This window comes from Mandrillus leucophaeus, unplaced genomic scaffold, assembly GCF_000951045.1.
Source record: "Mandrillus leucophaeus isolate KB7577 unplaced genomic scaffold, Mleu.le_1.0 Scaffold322, whole genome shotgun sequence".
NCBI lineage: Eukaryota > Metazoa > Chordata > Mammalia > Primates > Cercopithecidae > Mandrillus > Mandrillus leucophaeus.
Window position 1 is genome coordinate 2357975 of NW_012103388.1, and position 16574 is coordinate 2374548.

Below are 16574 nucleotides of genomic sequence, written 5' to 3' on the forward strand. Positions count from 1 at the left end.
AAAGAAAGAAAGAAAGAAAGAAAGAAAGAAAGAAAGAAAGAAAGAAAGAAAGAAAGAAAGAAAGAAAGAAAGAAAGAAAGAAAGAGAAAGAAAGAAAGAAAAGAAGAAGAAGAAGAAGGAGAAGAAGAAGGAGGAGGAGGAGGAGAGGAGGAGGAGGAGGAGGAGGAAGAATGTTTAGCTGGGCATGTTGGCACATGCCTTTAGTCCCAGCTACTCAGGAGGCTGAGGCAGGAGGATCACTTGAGCCAAGAAGTTTGAGGCTGCAGTGGGCTATGATCATGCTACCGCACTCCAGCCTGCATGACAGAATGAGACCCCATCTCCCCCACCTCCCAAAAAAGGGGAATGGAAAATAGTAATGAACTAAGAACTGTTTAGATGATTTTTAAGTCTAGAAAACCAAAGAAGCTTTTAGTTGACAACTACTTCGCATTCCCAAGGTAATCAAAGAAATAAAATGAAAGATGGTAGAATTAAATATATTGGGATGAAAAACGAATTAGAAGAGTTAAGTGAAAAATATTTGATATAAATGATAGCACAGAATTTAAGGCAGTCTTAGAAGCAGAATTAAATCTATAGAATTATGATGATGGCATAGAGCATAGGTTTGCAGAAATCACCCAGAACAATTAGGAAAAGAATTAAAATAATTCATTACTTCTTGAAATAAATAAGTACCTCTTGAAGCCTCTTGCTATGTGGGCTCTGGACTAACTGACACCAGGTAGCCATAAAATACCATAAGCTGGGCACCATAACTCATACACTATAGTTAAACAATGTGTAACTTTAAGTTAAAAAGAAAGCCTCAAATTGTTTTTCTTGCTTGCTTAGACACTATTACAAAAAAAAAAAAAAAAAAAAAAAATTTACTGCTGAGGAATAAGAAGATTTAGTTATCGAAAAGACCAGTCTCCTGCTGCAGCTTCTCCTACCACCCTCCCTACATTTGTACCCTCCGGGTATCTAAACCGTTCTTAATTAATTACTATTTTCCTTTCCTTTTTGGGGGGGTTGGGGGAGATGGGGTCTCATTCTGTCATGCAGGCTGGAGTGCGGTAGCATGATCATAGCCCACTGCAGCCTCAAAATTTTCCTAATTGTTCTGGGTGATTTCTGCCAACCTATGCTCTATGCCATCATCATAATTCTACAGATTTAATTCTGCTTCTAAGACTGCCTTAAATTCTATGCTATAATTTAGCACTAACCATTGTTATTTCTGAAAACCAGTGAGAATTTATGTCAAAAAACTGCATCAGCCCACTCCTTGTTCTCTTTTGCCTTTAAAAACTTGCTTATAACTCGCCAGGCGCCTCACACCTGTAATCCCAGCACTTTGGGAGGCCAAGGCAGGTGGATTACCGAGGTCAGGAATTCAAGATCAACCTGGCCAACACGGTGAAACCCTGTCTCTACTAAAATTACAAAAATTAGCCCCGCATGGTGGCACATGCCTGTAATCCCAGCTACTTGGGAGGCTGAGGCAGTAGGATTGCTTGAACCTGGAAGGCGGAGGTTCCAGTGAACTGATATGCCACTGTACTCCAGCCTGGGCAACAGAGCAAGACCCTGTCTCCAAAAAAAAAAAAAAAAACCTTGCTTATAACAAAAGCTGAAGGGAGCATTCTCCAAGGCAACTTGGAAGGGTCCCAGGCTGTAGTCCTTAACCTTGGCCCAAATAAACTCTCTATATTAATTTTGCCTGTTTGTTTCTTTAGGTTGACAGAAAGAAGGTTTCTACCTAGACCTTAGAGGGCTCACTCTGTATTGGCAAAAAATATCACCACCATCATTATCATCATCTCACAGCAAATGAGATTGTTACAACTCTTAGACAGTTTGCACGAGTCTGCTTGTTACACAGGGTTGGGGTGTTTCTGCTAGATGTTTTAAGGTCATAAAACTGTTGTTCCTGTAGTACCTTTGATCCTTGCTTACTTTGTGAGTTAAAGCTGTAACAGCTGACTATTGGGCTCCTCCAAACCCCTACACATATATTACTATGAGCTTGTCTTTATCATGAAGCATCTAATTCTGGGGTCTAGACAAGTGACCATGGTGAGGCCTGGGAACAACACCTGGGCTTCATCCTCCTTGGACTGCCTGTGCCTCTTGTCCATGCTGGAAGAGATTAGATCCTCCAGGAATTGTCCTGAGCTCTGCATCTGACACATAATTAAAATTGCCAACCTCCTAGATTTTTACTGAAAATAAGGGTTATAAGAGTAAACATTACATAATTATATACAAACATTGTATATAATTAAAACTACTGGATACAAGAGAAATAATTCTGTATATAAAGTGTACAGAAAAAGTAGAATATGTTTTTGGTTTTTAAAAAGTTACAAGAAGGCATAAAAATGTGATTTTTTGCTAAAAGGAAAGTAATTTTGTCTAATTTAGAGGATTTTATAAGTTGTAAATTGAAGGGGAAAATGACAAATAAAACTAAAGGTATCTAAAAAGTTAAGAAAAAGAATGAGGCCAGGTGCAGAGGCTTACACCTGTAATCCCAGTACTTGGGGAGGTCAAGGCGGACGGATCACCTGAGGTCAGGAGTTTGAGACCAGCCTGGCCAGTATGGTGAAAACCCGTCTCTACTAAAAATACAAAATTAGCCAGGAGTGGTGGCACACACATGTAGTCCCAGCTACTTAGGAGACTGTGGCAGGAGAATTGCTTGAGCCTGGGAGGCAGAGGTTGCAGTGAGATGAGATCACGCCACTGCACTCCAGCCTGGGTGACAGAGTGAGGCTCCATCTCAAAAAAAAGAAGAAAAAGAAAAAGAATGAAAAAAACTGTAAGAGGTTATAAAAGGTTTATGGAAATCTTACTTTGTATGTTAAGACTGAATGAGATTGACTGAATTTGTTTATAAGGTTTTGTTATAATTAGTTTTAGCATTAATAATACACTAATGTAAAGGTAAAATTTGATTTTCCCTTTTAAACAAGATGTTTGTTTAGTATTAACGAGGTAGTAAAAGATTTTTGTTTACCTGTTAAGTAAACTGCAAACAAAAAAAAAGTGGGGAGAGAGAGAGAGACAGATACAGTTTGCTTCACGGTGTCTTTCTTAGGTCTCACAATTGTTTAGGAGAGTCTTCCTCTATCAAAAAGTAAAGGTTTTTAGTTTTTGAAATCTTGAAATTATTACTTTGACTAAATGAACAACTATCATTTTACAGTGACATGTGATTCTATTCCAAGCAAGTGTTTTAAACCTTTGATATTTGACAAACTTTCCAAAATCAAAATTTCAAATTCTAAATTCAGTCTCTTGAACCTCAAACTAAGTTTTTGCATATTAGGGCCCATGGAAGTTCAAGAGAGACATATTAGGTTTATTTGGTAGGTTGAAATCGTACAGAAAACACTGTCAAATATAAAATGGAGCTTAATTTACCTTAGGTTACATTTGTATAAAGGTAATATTAATATATCTTTCAAAATTGCATGTGATTCCTAAAATTCTAATATGTCTATTACATATTATCAGTAATAATTATGATTATTATGTTAAATTGCTTTATACCACAAAATAACCAAATTTCCTTGTTAATCATGTCTTTAACCATGGCTATTCAAACACTTTTGTCATCTACAGACAATTATTGTTTTACCTTGATTATTCTCAAAAAGTGGTTTACAATCAGCAGCAGTCCACAATTTGCTTCTTCTTTAAAGAAATTCATAGAAAAGACTCTTACAAATACTCTGAATGCAGGTTTCTGGTTTCTGATCACTTTGGAGCTTATACCATTGGACAAAAAAAAAAAAAAAAAAAAAAAAAAGCTTTCAGAACTCTAATGGAAAAACTGATACATTTTTGGGAATTGCTCACTCAACATTAAGCAAAAAAAATTTTTTAAAAAAGTTAATTACATAGGACTACCTGATAGAAGACTAACATAATTTTTCATGACTTTTTGTTTGAAACATCACTGATTATTCTTAGGTTTTATTTTCTAGAATCAAGAAAATGTTTTTCTTCTTCTTTGAGCTATTTATAGCTTATGACGAGTTGGGTAAAGTATACTTTTGTGAATAAAATTTGAAACAATTGCCTTTCTCTCTACCTGATTTCTCCAGAATTTAGAAATGATTTGTGAGTATTCTTAATTTATGACAATATAGTTATTTGCATAAGTTCAGTAAGAACCTCTTTTCTTTTGTAACAGGACACATTTGAAGACACTGATTATTTTACCAGAGTTTTGACTCGAATGGCATATTTTCAGACGTAAACAGACTGCTTTAAGAAATTGGTCCTTGAGGAATCACCACGCTGTCTTCCACAATGGTTGAACTAATTTACATTCCCACCAACAGTGTAAAAGCATTCCTATTTCTCCATGGCCTCACCAACAACTTCATTACTGGGTATATACCCAAAGAAATATAAATCATTCTACTATAAAGACACATGCACACATATGTTTACTGCAGCACTATTTACAATAGCAAAGACATGGATTCAACCCAAATGTCCATCAATGATAGACTGGATAAAGAAAATAGATAGACTGGATAAAGAAAATATGACACATATACACCATGGAATACTATGCAGCCATAAAAAGGAATGAGATCATAGCTTTTGCAGGGACATGGATGAAGCTGGAAGGCATCATCCTCAGCAAAGTAACCCAGGAACAGAAAACCAAACACCACATGTTCTCACTCATAAGTGGGAGTTGAACAATGAGAACACAAGGACACAGGGAGTGGAACAACACACATCGGGGCCTGTCAGAGGGTGGGGGTCAAGGGGAGAGAGAGCATCAAGACAAATAGCTAACGCATGTTGGGCTTAAAACCTAGATGACGGGTTGATAGGTACAGCAAACCACCATGGCACACGTATACCTACATATCAAACCTGCATGTTCTGCATATGTATCTCAGAACTTAAAGTAAAATAAAAAAAAATAGGAAAATTTAAAAAAAGAAATTGAAGTTGACTTTATAGAACTGATAAAAAAAAGCCCCTTGGAAAAAATGGGCTGGAACCTGTCTACATGGTTTCTTTACAAAGTTTCTGGCCTGCGGTAAGTAAAGAATGATAGGATCGGAAACCTCAAGTAATTCTGGGACCTCAGAGAGGAATTCACCCAATTCATACAAGTGTTACAGGAACAGTTTAATGACAAATCCTTGACTTCGTTAGCCTCAGGAGGCTTTTGAAAGTCTTATCTTAAATTCCTTATAAAAAGTTCCAGAAAACCCAATTTAAAAAGACCGTATGTGGCCAATCACTATCTTTGCCACACTTTATGCAAACAATCAAGTCAAGTAAAATAAGACTAGGACTTACTTTTCAAATAAATTGCACTATGATTTGTCATTGGTAGAAACAGAGGACTGGGGGAAAATCGGTTTCAGAAGAGAACTTTAATACATCTGTTATTTGATCTGTTATTAGATTCTAGATTTTAGCCTTGTCCATTGCTTTTGAGTTTTTATTATTTCCATACAATTTGGACCGAATACTGAATTTTTTACTGGCTCCAAACTAATGTTTACAATTTTTTTTGCTTAAAATCACTAAAATTAAAACTGCTTTTTCCTAAAGCCTTATAAGCTAAAACTAGACAACTTGATTAAAAAAACTTCTAAAAGTCATTACAGCAGCTTCATGTATGAACAGCCTTTGTGCCTGCTGGTGTACAGACTACTCAGAGAGTTCACTGGAACACCTGATGCAAACTGCAAACCATAAAAAAAAATCTGTCAGATTGCCACTGTCTGCTCTCACTTCATTGGAAGATGCTTCAAGCCCAATATCTAAAAATCTTTTCAACTGGCTTCCCTCTGGACTCAGAAACTAAGTTTATAGTTTGTTCTAACCACTAGCCTTTGTTTTTCTTTTCTTTCCATAGGAATGCTTCTTATTAAATAACTGACTGCTCAAATCATAGAGAAGCCTGACTGTGGTGGAAGATCACCTGCAACACTGCTGCCTGCAATGAGACACACTATTAACTGTATCATTGGACTAGCTTATCCTCAGGACTGAGAGGCTGGTTCAACGGATTATAAAACAATCCACCAACCCAGTATCTGGACTGTGAAACTTCTGGGGGAAGTTTCAGACTGGGGAATGTAGGGGCTCAGAAAACAGTATCCTCAAATGAAGGCCTCAGAAGTGGTCTCAGAAGCAGCCTCAGAAGCAAAAGCAATCCCTCCCCCCTTCCACCTCCCCCCTCCCCATGATAGGCCCCAGTGTTTGATGTTCCCCTTCCCGAGGCACTATTCACAATAGCAAAGACTTGGAATCAACCCAAAATGTCCATCAGTGACAGACTGGATTAAGAAAATGTGGCACATATACACCATGGAATACTATGCAGCCATAAAAAAGAATGAGTTTGTGTCCTTGTAGGGACATGGATGCAGCTGGAAACCATCATTCTTAGCAAACTATCACAAGAACAGAAAACCAAACACCACATGTTCTCACTCATAGGTGGGAACTGAACAATGAGATCACTTGGAGTCAGTAGCATTTTTCTACAACATAACTAAAAATGGATTTTAAGAATCTTTGTAAAAACCAAAGGGGGATTCATCAGTTTTTATTTGTATATTTTATGTATGCTGAGTAATCCAGTCATAAAAATGATTGTATGCTAATTTTAAAAAGGCCATTTCAAAAAGGAGAGAAGAAAAGTCACCCTAAAATCTCAGAGATAATCTTTTGATAATCTTGTTAACATTTTAGTGTCTATCTTTCCAGACATTTTCCTGTGGATCGATACACATGGCCATGTAGACTTAAACACATATTACTACCCAGGCCAAACATCTCTTTATATACTTACTGGACATTTTAATTTTTTTCACTTCTAAAGTGTTTATGTAATTTGCATTTTTTTCTGGTTGGGTTTCAGTATTTTCATATGGACTTATATGATCATTTTAGAATATTAGGGCTATTAAACATTTTGTTTTAAAATTTTAGCAGTATCTCCCTCAGAATTTAATTTCTTTTAGTCATCTTTTTTTCTCTTCAGAACTTTAAATTTCAGTGGTGTGTGATATGCCAATGTTACCTATTTAGTTTCTGCCTTTGGTCCAACATAAAAAAAGGTCTTGGCCACCCCTAAAATGTATTTAAACAATCTATGGCTAAGTATGAATTCCCTTCTTTATGTTTTAATTTTTAATCCATCTGGAATTCATCTAGCTTAAAGAATTATGCAGTAAAGGAAACAAATTTACTTATTTTCTCCCAGAAGGCCAGCTAATTGTTCCAACATCTTTTCCTCTTTAATTAGAAATGCCAGCTTTAGCATATATATGTAGTTTTCCCATTATTGTTATTCTCTTAAATATTCTACAAGTGTAGTTTTGCTTTTTTCCCTTTACCAGTGACATTTGAATGGTTTACTCTCTCAGGTCTTTGTCCGGAAGGCAAAGGATTGTGTTGGAGAACAGAATCGGGTTTACAGCAGGTCATTTTCCACTTTTGGGGTTACCAAAGTCCTTTCGGAAATGGGATGAAAATTGATTGTATCCCTGACAGGGGCCTCGAATCCTGCTTCCTATAAAGAAGCTGAGCTGTGCACAGTGGCTCACGCCTGTAATCCCAACACTGGGAAGCCAAGGCAGGCAGATCACGAGGTCAAGAGATGGAGACCATCCTGGCCAACATGGTGAAACCCCGTCTCTACTAAAAATACAAAAATTAGCTGGGCATGGTGGTGCGTGCCTGCAGTCCTAGCTACTCAGGAGGCTGAGGCAGGAGAATCGCTTGAACCCGGGAGGCGGAGCTTGCAGGGAACCAAGATTGTGCCAGGGCACTCCAGCCTGGCAACAGAGCAAGACTCTGTCTCAAAAAAAAAAAATGCTGAACCAGACATTGTGATGGATTGTCCTGCAGGTCCTCTTGGAGAACATCAGGTGTAAGGCCCCCATGCTGCACAACTGTATGGATGGCAGCTGTCCCTGTTAGGAGCTAGGTAGGATGCCCTTCAGGTCCTGCAGGATATTGAGGCCTTCTTTCCTGCAATTTGGGGGAGTTTCCTGGAAGAGCCCCATAAGACATTACAATTCAACTCTGAGTAACCCATTCATCCTTGCCCAAGGAGGGGTCCTTTTTTGCAGAGAAAAAAAGACAAAGCAAGTTCCTCCACTCTGTGCCTCTGGAGAAGAGAACAAATTGATGTAAGCACCAGGAGTGATTGAAGACCAAGCAAAAGCCAGGGAGGCAATTAAGCAGCAGCTGGTGGTGACCAGTTCAGGAGGTGATCTGAGAGCAGAGTCTGAGTGGACAGTGAGTCACAGGAGGGGGGCCTCATGGGGGACTCCAGGAGAGTTACAAGGTAGCCAGCTCTACAGAAAGCAGGGAGAGAGACAGCTGGCTACAAGGTATGAGGGCTCTGGCTGCATTCCCAGGGCTCCATGACACTGTATTCACCCAGCGCTGCTACTGATCCACGATACAGACAGGGACTTGCATCCCGGACATCTTGAAGTGGCCACTCGGCCTCTGGCCATTACACTCTGCCCACAGGGTTACCGAAAGAGTAAAGTGTGCTCCTATCTTTTCTGTTTCTAAAGGACAAACAAATTCAGTGATGTTCAACCCTTTTTTGCCAAGTCATTTCTCATCCCAGCATGCCTACCGCACTAACACCAAAATTCCTGTAAGCTTGCTATTTCAAGAAGGAGACTTCAGGCATTTCTATGCCTTCCTCTGAGACTCATCCTCCTGTGATCAGAGGGGACAATGATGTCCCCTCACTTCTGAGTGGACAGTGCCATTCCCTGCGAATATCAGAAAGCAACAGGTCAGAGTTCCTGGCATAGGAAAAAGCTCCCCTGGGATATATTTCAAAAGCTACAATAGCATCCCGCCCCCTACCCGGCCAAATCAAGCCAAGATTTGTCTACACATTGTTGAAGAGAACAGAGGTGAAGAGCGGTGTGTACTGAGGCACACTTAGGGACTTCTCTAGAATATACTGCAGCCATCTGCCAGGCCAGGTGGTTCCAGCATGGCCCAGATCAGCCTCCTAAACACCTGCTATCAGCAAACCACTGAATGTGCTCCATCCCTCCTGAGCTATACTGTCCTCTAGGGCTTTTCGAAATGGGTCCTTTGGAATACTAACGCCCTGAGGTGCCTCCACCACAAAGGGCTTCTTGGCCACATGAGGCTGGGCAAACAGCCTGCTGGGACCCCTGCTCTGATCCCAAGGGAGACTCCCCAGCTGCGGCCCAGCTGCCGCTCCCTGTCTTTCGGGGTAGGAGGTGGCAATGACACACTGTGACCGCGCTCCAGTGTTTTCATGTGAGAGACCTGTGTACATTTCCTGAAAATACACTGTCTCAGTCAGGCTCCAGCAAGAAAGAGGACCCAACTCGGAAGGTTCCGGAGGCTTTAGCCACTGACGGGACTATTTGCAGAGCTGTGGGCGGAGTGAAGGGAACGCCCAAGGAGAGGTTGAGGCACCTGGAAATTAGCAGTCTTGGGAAGCCTTGGCCACCCGAGGTCAAGGGCAGGGGGAGGAGAGAGCTCCCCCCTCCCGCTGCCCGCTGCAGGCCACTGAGGTCTGGAGCCACGGGGAGGGGCTGCCCATGGGAGGGGGCGTCGGAGCAGGACCGGGCTCCGGAGCAGGATCAAAGAGGGAGGGAGGTGGGCATGAAAGAGAAGGGTGCACCGTGCACGTGGCACCCTCTACAGCAGCGAGCCTCCTGGGGACCGAGCTGGGAGGAAGACGTGGGCGTGGGACGCGCAGGAGCTGGGACATAGCCAGCATGGACTAACCAGAGCAGAGCTTATGCATCAGCAACAAAGAAGCAAAGCATGAAAAGTGTGTGTTTCCCCGTGAGACGTTTAAAAGTTGTTTTCTTTTGAATGCCTTAAGAATAAAGGGAGAGGGGGCCTACCTACTCCTAAGAGTCCTAAATGAGGTAAGAATGTTGAGTTTTGCTGTCACCCTTGTGGTCTGCAATTTCTTTCCTAAGGAAAGCAGTGAGAAGCACTGAGACCACGTTTCCCTTTTTAGAACGATTGCCCTTTTGTGCTGGCAGGGACGTGGCTGCAGGCAGAAGGCACCTCTCTGTCATCGTTCCCTAAAGACAGTGAACTGTGCCAGTTCTGGGCCCCGAACACTTCTGAGAGCCAAAGGCTTTATTCACCTTCAGCCAGAGGCAATAATACCCCGGTGGTATTCAACGCTGCATCATGTTGGAAACAAAAATTCAGTCTCTTTCAGTTCGTTTCTATCTCTGGATGTCTTGAAATTTACATTTCATTGCAATAAGAAAAAAGAAATCAAAGGAGAGCCTGCCCCAGAGAGGACAGTTACCCCTAATTTTGATGGATCATGAAACACCCCTTCTTGGAGATCTAAAAGGTACATCATCAAAATCTCTAAGTAGTTCTCCAGAAAGAAATCTGTTTAGCTCTGCTTAATCCAGGATTTCCCATACTTACATGAAACTAGAACCCATTTATTTTAATCCAAGTACTCTTTGGAAAGTACGGTGATCTTCTGTAAGCCATATTTCTACAGTCTATATTTAGCAGTCTGAAAAAATTACAGACAACTAAAGAGTAGAGCTAATAAGACGATGCTCAATGCAGAAAGGAAAAGTTACCAGCAGGCAAACTTACCAGAAAGGGTAAGATTGGCGTTACAGCCTGCTAAAAAAGAAAGGGTTTGGTAACCTGCATTCCATCCACCTGCATTTAAGGTGACAGAGACACACCCACTCATGCCAAGAAGTAGCGTACCTGATCCTAACAAGAAAGACCTCTAAAATAAATCTGAGACAGATGTGGGAGAATCAGAGAAAAATGGCACTTTAGGAAGCCGTGGTGCCGACAGCTTTTCAGAGGTGGCAGCCATAAATGGTGTATGGCGAACGGCAAGGATGTGTTACCAGCAGGAGCGAAACACAAGTGGGCGGCGGCAGCTGGCAAGGATGCCTGAGGAGGGCCATGACCAAGGGAGAGGCTGAACGTCCAGGATCAGGGTTTTAAATCTGATTTCAGGAACAACGGAGAGCCATAGAGGCTTTGGAGAATCCTGAAAATGAAGATACTGTGCACTGCAGTGCACAGAAAAGATGGAAGAGGACCAGCTAGAGTTCAGAGCACCAGGGAGGAGATTACACTAGTCCTCATGAAAGAAGGCTGACAGCAAAACTACGACTGTGACCTTGGAGCTAGAGAGGCAGAGATGGATCTGAGAAGTAACAAAGCTAGAAACTTTATGTCTTACTGGTAAATTGTTACAAGGGACTAAGGAAACAAGGGAGTTGAAAATGAACTAGATTTATGAGCCTGGTATGGAATGAGCCTTTAGACTATAATCTACCCCAGCTTGAATTTCTTGGCACTTCTTCCTCTCCATCTTAGTGCTTCATTATACTCTGGGTCAGCTGGCTTCTATGCTTCAACACCTTCTGTGCTCATCAGTGCCAATGCCAGAAACAAAGGCGGCTGGGTGAAGAAAATATAGCCAGAAATAATAGAAACCCGATGAGAAAGGAAGTCTGGAATGAATTCTTTGGAGCTAAAAGAAAATCAAAAGGAGGGCTAAAGAAAACCTTATAAAAACCAAGTGAAAAGTCAAAAAACCAAACTAAAAGTCAGTTGTATCCCATGATCTGGGGTCCAGACTCCTTCCAGGACCTCAGAACTGAGCTTCACAGCAACCCTGTCTCCACTTTGGAGACTGAAAAGCTCAGCTGTCATTCTAAGTGACCCTGAAATACATCAGTACGCAAGTGGATGATGTTTAAATAATCCTCTGACTATGTCCGAAGAACATCTCTTTCCATGCCAGCATCTCACAAGCACATTCTGATGGCACCTAAACTCAATATCATCACAGAATCTAAGAAGCATTAGCTCGAGTTCAGCTTCATACTGAAAAAGATGGAGGCTGACCTCAGGTGGATCAAGCAGGAGAAGTACCTGTCCTGGTGCATCAATCCTTATTGTACCAACACATCTTCATTATTAGCCCAAAGCCCTTTCATCCACCAAATTGTTGGCATTCACCTGGCCATCCTCCTGGTGGCCCAAACTCAAAAGCTGGTGGTCATCTTTGACCTCTCCCTCTTCTTTGTTCAAGTTTTGTTAGTTCTGTATCCACAATGTTACTGACAAGTGTTTTCTCCTTTCTGTTTCCACAGAGCACACCTTGTAAATTTAGGCTCCTATCATTTCCATCATGTTCTATTGCTGCAGCATCCCAAAATGGTTTTTATGACCTGCTTCTTGTCCCCCAAGTCCCCTATGCAGCCAGAGTAGCTACCTAAAGCAAGGGTAAGGCCAAGCATGTCTGGCGCAACCATAATTGCTTGATTCCAAAATGTCCAAAGCCCCCTTTGCACAAGATATATTTGCATGGTATTAAACGTTACCATTTCATGCGCCAACATAGTTCTCTCAACATATTATTGAAAGACGTATCTCCCCTTTGACTACACTCTTCACCACAAATATATTTCTATTGTTTCCTATTTGGCTTGATGACATTATTTGTATACCATATGGCTTTTTCGAAAATTTAAGAACTCACAAGTAGAGAATTATTATGATCTCGACCTGTCAAAAATCTTGCCAACATCAAAGATAGAGCCCTTCTCAAATGCCGTAGATTCCCAGGCGCTTCTGCTAAATCTCTTTTGTTAAAAGTAATTTCTCTCTCTTTTGACCTCTATGGAAGGTTTCAACACAATCTGCCTTGTATTAGAGTTAATTACATTCCTATCTCATCTCCCCTATTTGAACATAAGCCCCCTGAGGGCCAAAGCAGTGCCTTACTCATCCTCACAGCCTCATGTCTCTTAGCTTAGTGCCCTGCTTGACAAATGTTTACTGTTTCGTGATGAAATAAACAAACAGTCTTAGTTAGAACCTACACTCCCTTAGCAAACTGAAAATAAATGGAGAATATGGAACGTCAATGGGAGGCATCACTCCAGCTGCTGCTCCAACACTGTTAATTACACAATACTTTTATTGAGCAATTCAGTGGTAATTCTTGCCGCTATTCCTCCTTAATAAGATCCATTGTGCACCATAAAATAGTAACTGGGATGCAGTTTGTATTCCACATGCATCACATTTCTTTTTAGCAGGTTCTTCCATATCCATAATCTCATCATTATTACTACTACCCTCAGAAGACAGTTGACTTGCATTAATCAGTCCTGCTGCCATTCCCTTGCCAGATTTTCTGTAGTTTTATTGTGCTTTTGGACATTTTAATTAACTTGAAAAATTAATTTTAAAATCTTACCTTATTAATGCTCTGCTCCCTTGGAAATCCCTCCTTCTTGTTTATTATCACTGACCATTTGAAGATGAGGTCATTAGTGATTAAAGCTCCAGACAACTTCCACGCCCATCATGCTGCAGATTCTGTGCTATTTTTAAATAGGATGTGAATAATAACTCCAACTTTTAAGCAGGTGGGGAGGGAGTTCTGTTGCTTAGGGAGTTAAAGGACATAATTTCAATTATGCCATAACATTTACTCCACAACTACTGCTCTCTACAGAAGCTCCACAATGCTCGTTTATTAATACCATATACAGAGGTAAGTTTTGTTTTACCCATTTGACAAACTGAAATGAGTAAGGCACCAGACTTGGTGACTCAAGAACACTCACACAAAGCCAAATAAGCAAGACGCGTCTGGTAAAACTAACTGGTTGATTCTCAATGCTCCATCTGGACTCTAGGAAAAATCATGGGATGGTCATTGAACATGAGTTCTTCATTTTCTAAACAGGAAAGGCAGCATCTCACAGGCTAACTCTTATCGATTGGTGGTGGCTGCTTGAGCATTGTAATGAGAGTGTGAAGTTGTATTGGAACCTGTCAGAAAGAGTGTCCTTATCAGTGAGAGCTGCCTGCTATTCGGATGGGATTAGTGAATGACAGCAGCATATCTGCCTTCCCCATTATAAAGGCTTCATACCTTTTAATATAAATTACTGCAGTGATTCTCAACTTCTAATTATGAGTATTTACTCTTAATTTTAGAAAAAGGACAGACTCATATATCCCTCATTTATAGTGTCTGTTGATATAGAAAATATCTGACAAAAAGCTAGTATGGGTTCAGTAATTATTGTACAGGAATCCTTGTTTTATAGATATTAACTACTTCTCCGTTTAGAACACATGGTTCACATGTGTGCAGGATATATTATTTACTCGGTTTACAGACAATTCTTGACATGCCTATGTATTTACACCCTCCTTGTCTAAACTCTCTTGCCAGCCCCCTCCCAACGCAACCCCTCTGGCCAGGGCTCAGGTGCCCAGAGGGGTTGAGCCCTGGGGGAAACCACTAATTTTAGTCATACAACTCAAGAAATGAATACTCAAACCAAAACACTGACACAAATGTCTAACTTTGAACATTTTCAAAATGGGGCTTATTTTTGCTACAATTCTTTTTGTAGAACAATAGAAAACTGGAGAACTACTCTATCTACCTGCCTTCAGTCTAAGCTAAACATAGCAAGTTATCTAAGTTACCTGTTGATTGGAAGGAGCAGACACACAGTAAAGCTAGTTTATTACCAGGATATTTTAGGAATACAGAGTAACAAGAGGAGACCAATTTGCAAACAGTATGGCCTGTAACTCAAGTTCCTGTTATATCATTTACTGGCTGGTATTCTCAAGTAACTCACCTAACATCTCAGAGCCTTTGCTTATAAAATGGAAATAATATAAATGTCTGGATCATAAGGGTATTGAAACTATTAGATGTACATCAAGAAATTTACCTAGTGCTCAGAACATAGTGAGTACTTACTAGATGTTAGCCAGTAATAGCAGCAACAATGGCAATAAAGGTAGAAGCATAGTTAGGCCCCATGGGAACTATATGAGCTCAAATCTCCAACTCTCCAAGTCTGTCTTTCAGAGGCTGCAGACTCTCTTGTCAACCACTCAATTCTCTTTGCTACAGATTGTCTTGCTCTTAGCTTCCTAGTTTCTGCTCTTCTGTAATTCTGCCTGAATATAGCTAAAATGAAGCCCTGCAACTAGAATAGAGGATCCATGAGGGCAGGTGTTTGAGCTGATTTTTCCCCCATTGCCCCATACAATAATGGGCACTTATTAGGCCTTCCATCAATCAATATTTGTGAGAAGTATGAGCTGTCATGGCACCCACACCGAATGCAACTCTACATGGTCTTATTATTACCAGTAACCCAGCACCATCTTAATGACCCAGTCTCTGTTTTCAATTATATATCCCAGGAAAAAGGATATGATTGGCCCTAATATGGGTCCAATGTCCATTGTAATCAACTCAGCAGGGCTCAAGGAGGCAAAGTTACATATGACTGCCCACTCTAGAATAAATTCTTTAAGAAGGGAATGGAAATAAGTAGAGCATTAGACCATCTTTTGTTTACATAGCATAAAAATTCAAAGGGAGACAATTCAGGACTGGCAAGGGGGATTAAGGATGGCTTCATGGACTAAGTGGTATTTCAGGTGGGTTTTAGAGGATGGGTTAGGGTTTGATGGGGAATTGTTTTATATTTTTCATGCTTATGAAATTTTGCTTAGTATTTCACAGTGAGAAAAGACAACTTCTATCATTCTAATACAATTTTTGCTGAGTATCTGTTAATACTATATGCAAAGCTTCGTAGTGAACACTGCGAGATATGCAAAGACTTATAAGCAGATTCTGCTTTCAGGATATTTCTGTTGGTTGAGGAGAGAAGACCTAGACACAGGAAAACAAGAGCTGAGTTCAAGGTTTGAAGAAAGCTCATTAGGCTACAGCAAAAGTAGAGCTTGGCTTCCTGGAGGAGGTGAGACTCGTGCTGGGCACTGAGCTTAGCATGACTAGGCATAGAGAATGAAGGAGGAAAATGTGGCAGGCACTCTTCATGGCATACAAAAACTCCATTCCCAACCCCCCTCTCCCTTCCTACCTCCATTAGAGTGACTGAAAAGCTACACACTCATTTCCAAGCTTTTCTAGGAGCTCAGGGGGACATAGGATTTCTGGTCAGTAAGACATAAGTGGAAGGCAATGTGGATTTTGCTCTCCTAATAAAGAGATAGGCATCACTGGAGCCCTTCCTTCTGACCTGAACAAAGATGTGATGCCTAAGACTGCAGTAATGTTCCTGCAACAGTGAGAGTCTTTGTATGAGAAAAGTGAGCTCCCTTAAACAATCCCAGGCACAGAAAGTTGAGGAAACCTCCCCATCACCCTTTACAGTTTTCTTTGGATAATTCATCAAAATTTTTCCTTATGATCCTATATGTTTAATTGTTTCATTTCCAAATTTAGATCCAGACTTTGCTTTGCTTTTCTAAATAAATTAATATGGTCCTCAAACTGTCACCTGGTATGTCATACATGATTTACTGGAAATAGATTCAGCCCTCTCAAAGTATCTCCCTCGCCAAGTCAATGCACGTTCTCTATCAAGGCATAGTCCCCAAGCACTCTTTGGGGGGATGGGCACTCTGCTCATGACTCATTAACTTTTTTCTAAGTATGAAAGATTTTTAAGGAAGAAATGAATAGGTGGAAATGCCTTATTAAC

General features: G+C 40.7%; 1 long non-coding RNA gene across 1 annotated transcript in view; it reads right to left on the reverse strand.

The window, feature by feature from the left end:
- LOC105545225 overlaps window positions 1–13358 on the reverse strand; it is a 30328-nt gene extending 16970 nt beyond the window's left edge. Inside the window, exon 1 of the long non-coding RNA XR_001006889.1 lies at window positions 13277–13358. This is a non-coding gene — a long non-coding RNA (uncharacterized LOC105545225). The remainder of the gene's footprint in view (window positions 1–13276) is intronic.
- Window positions 13359–16574: the final 3216 nt, after the last annotated feature.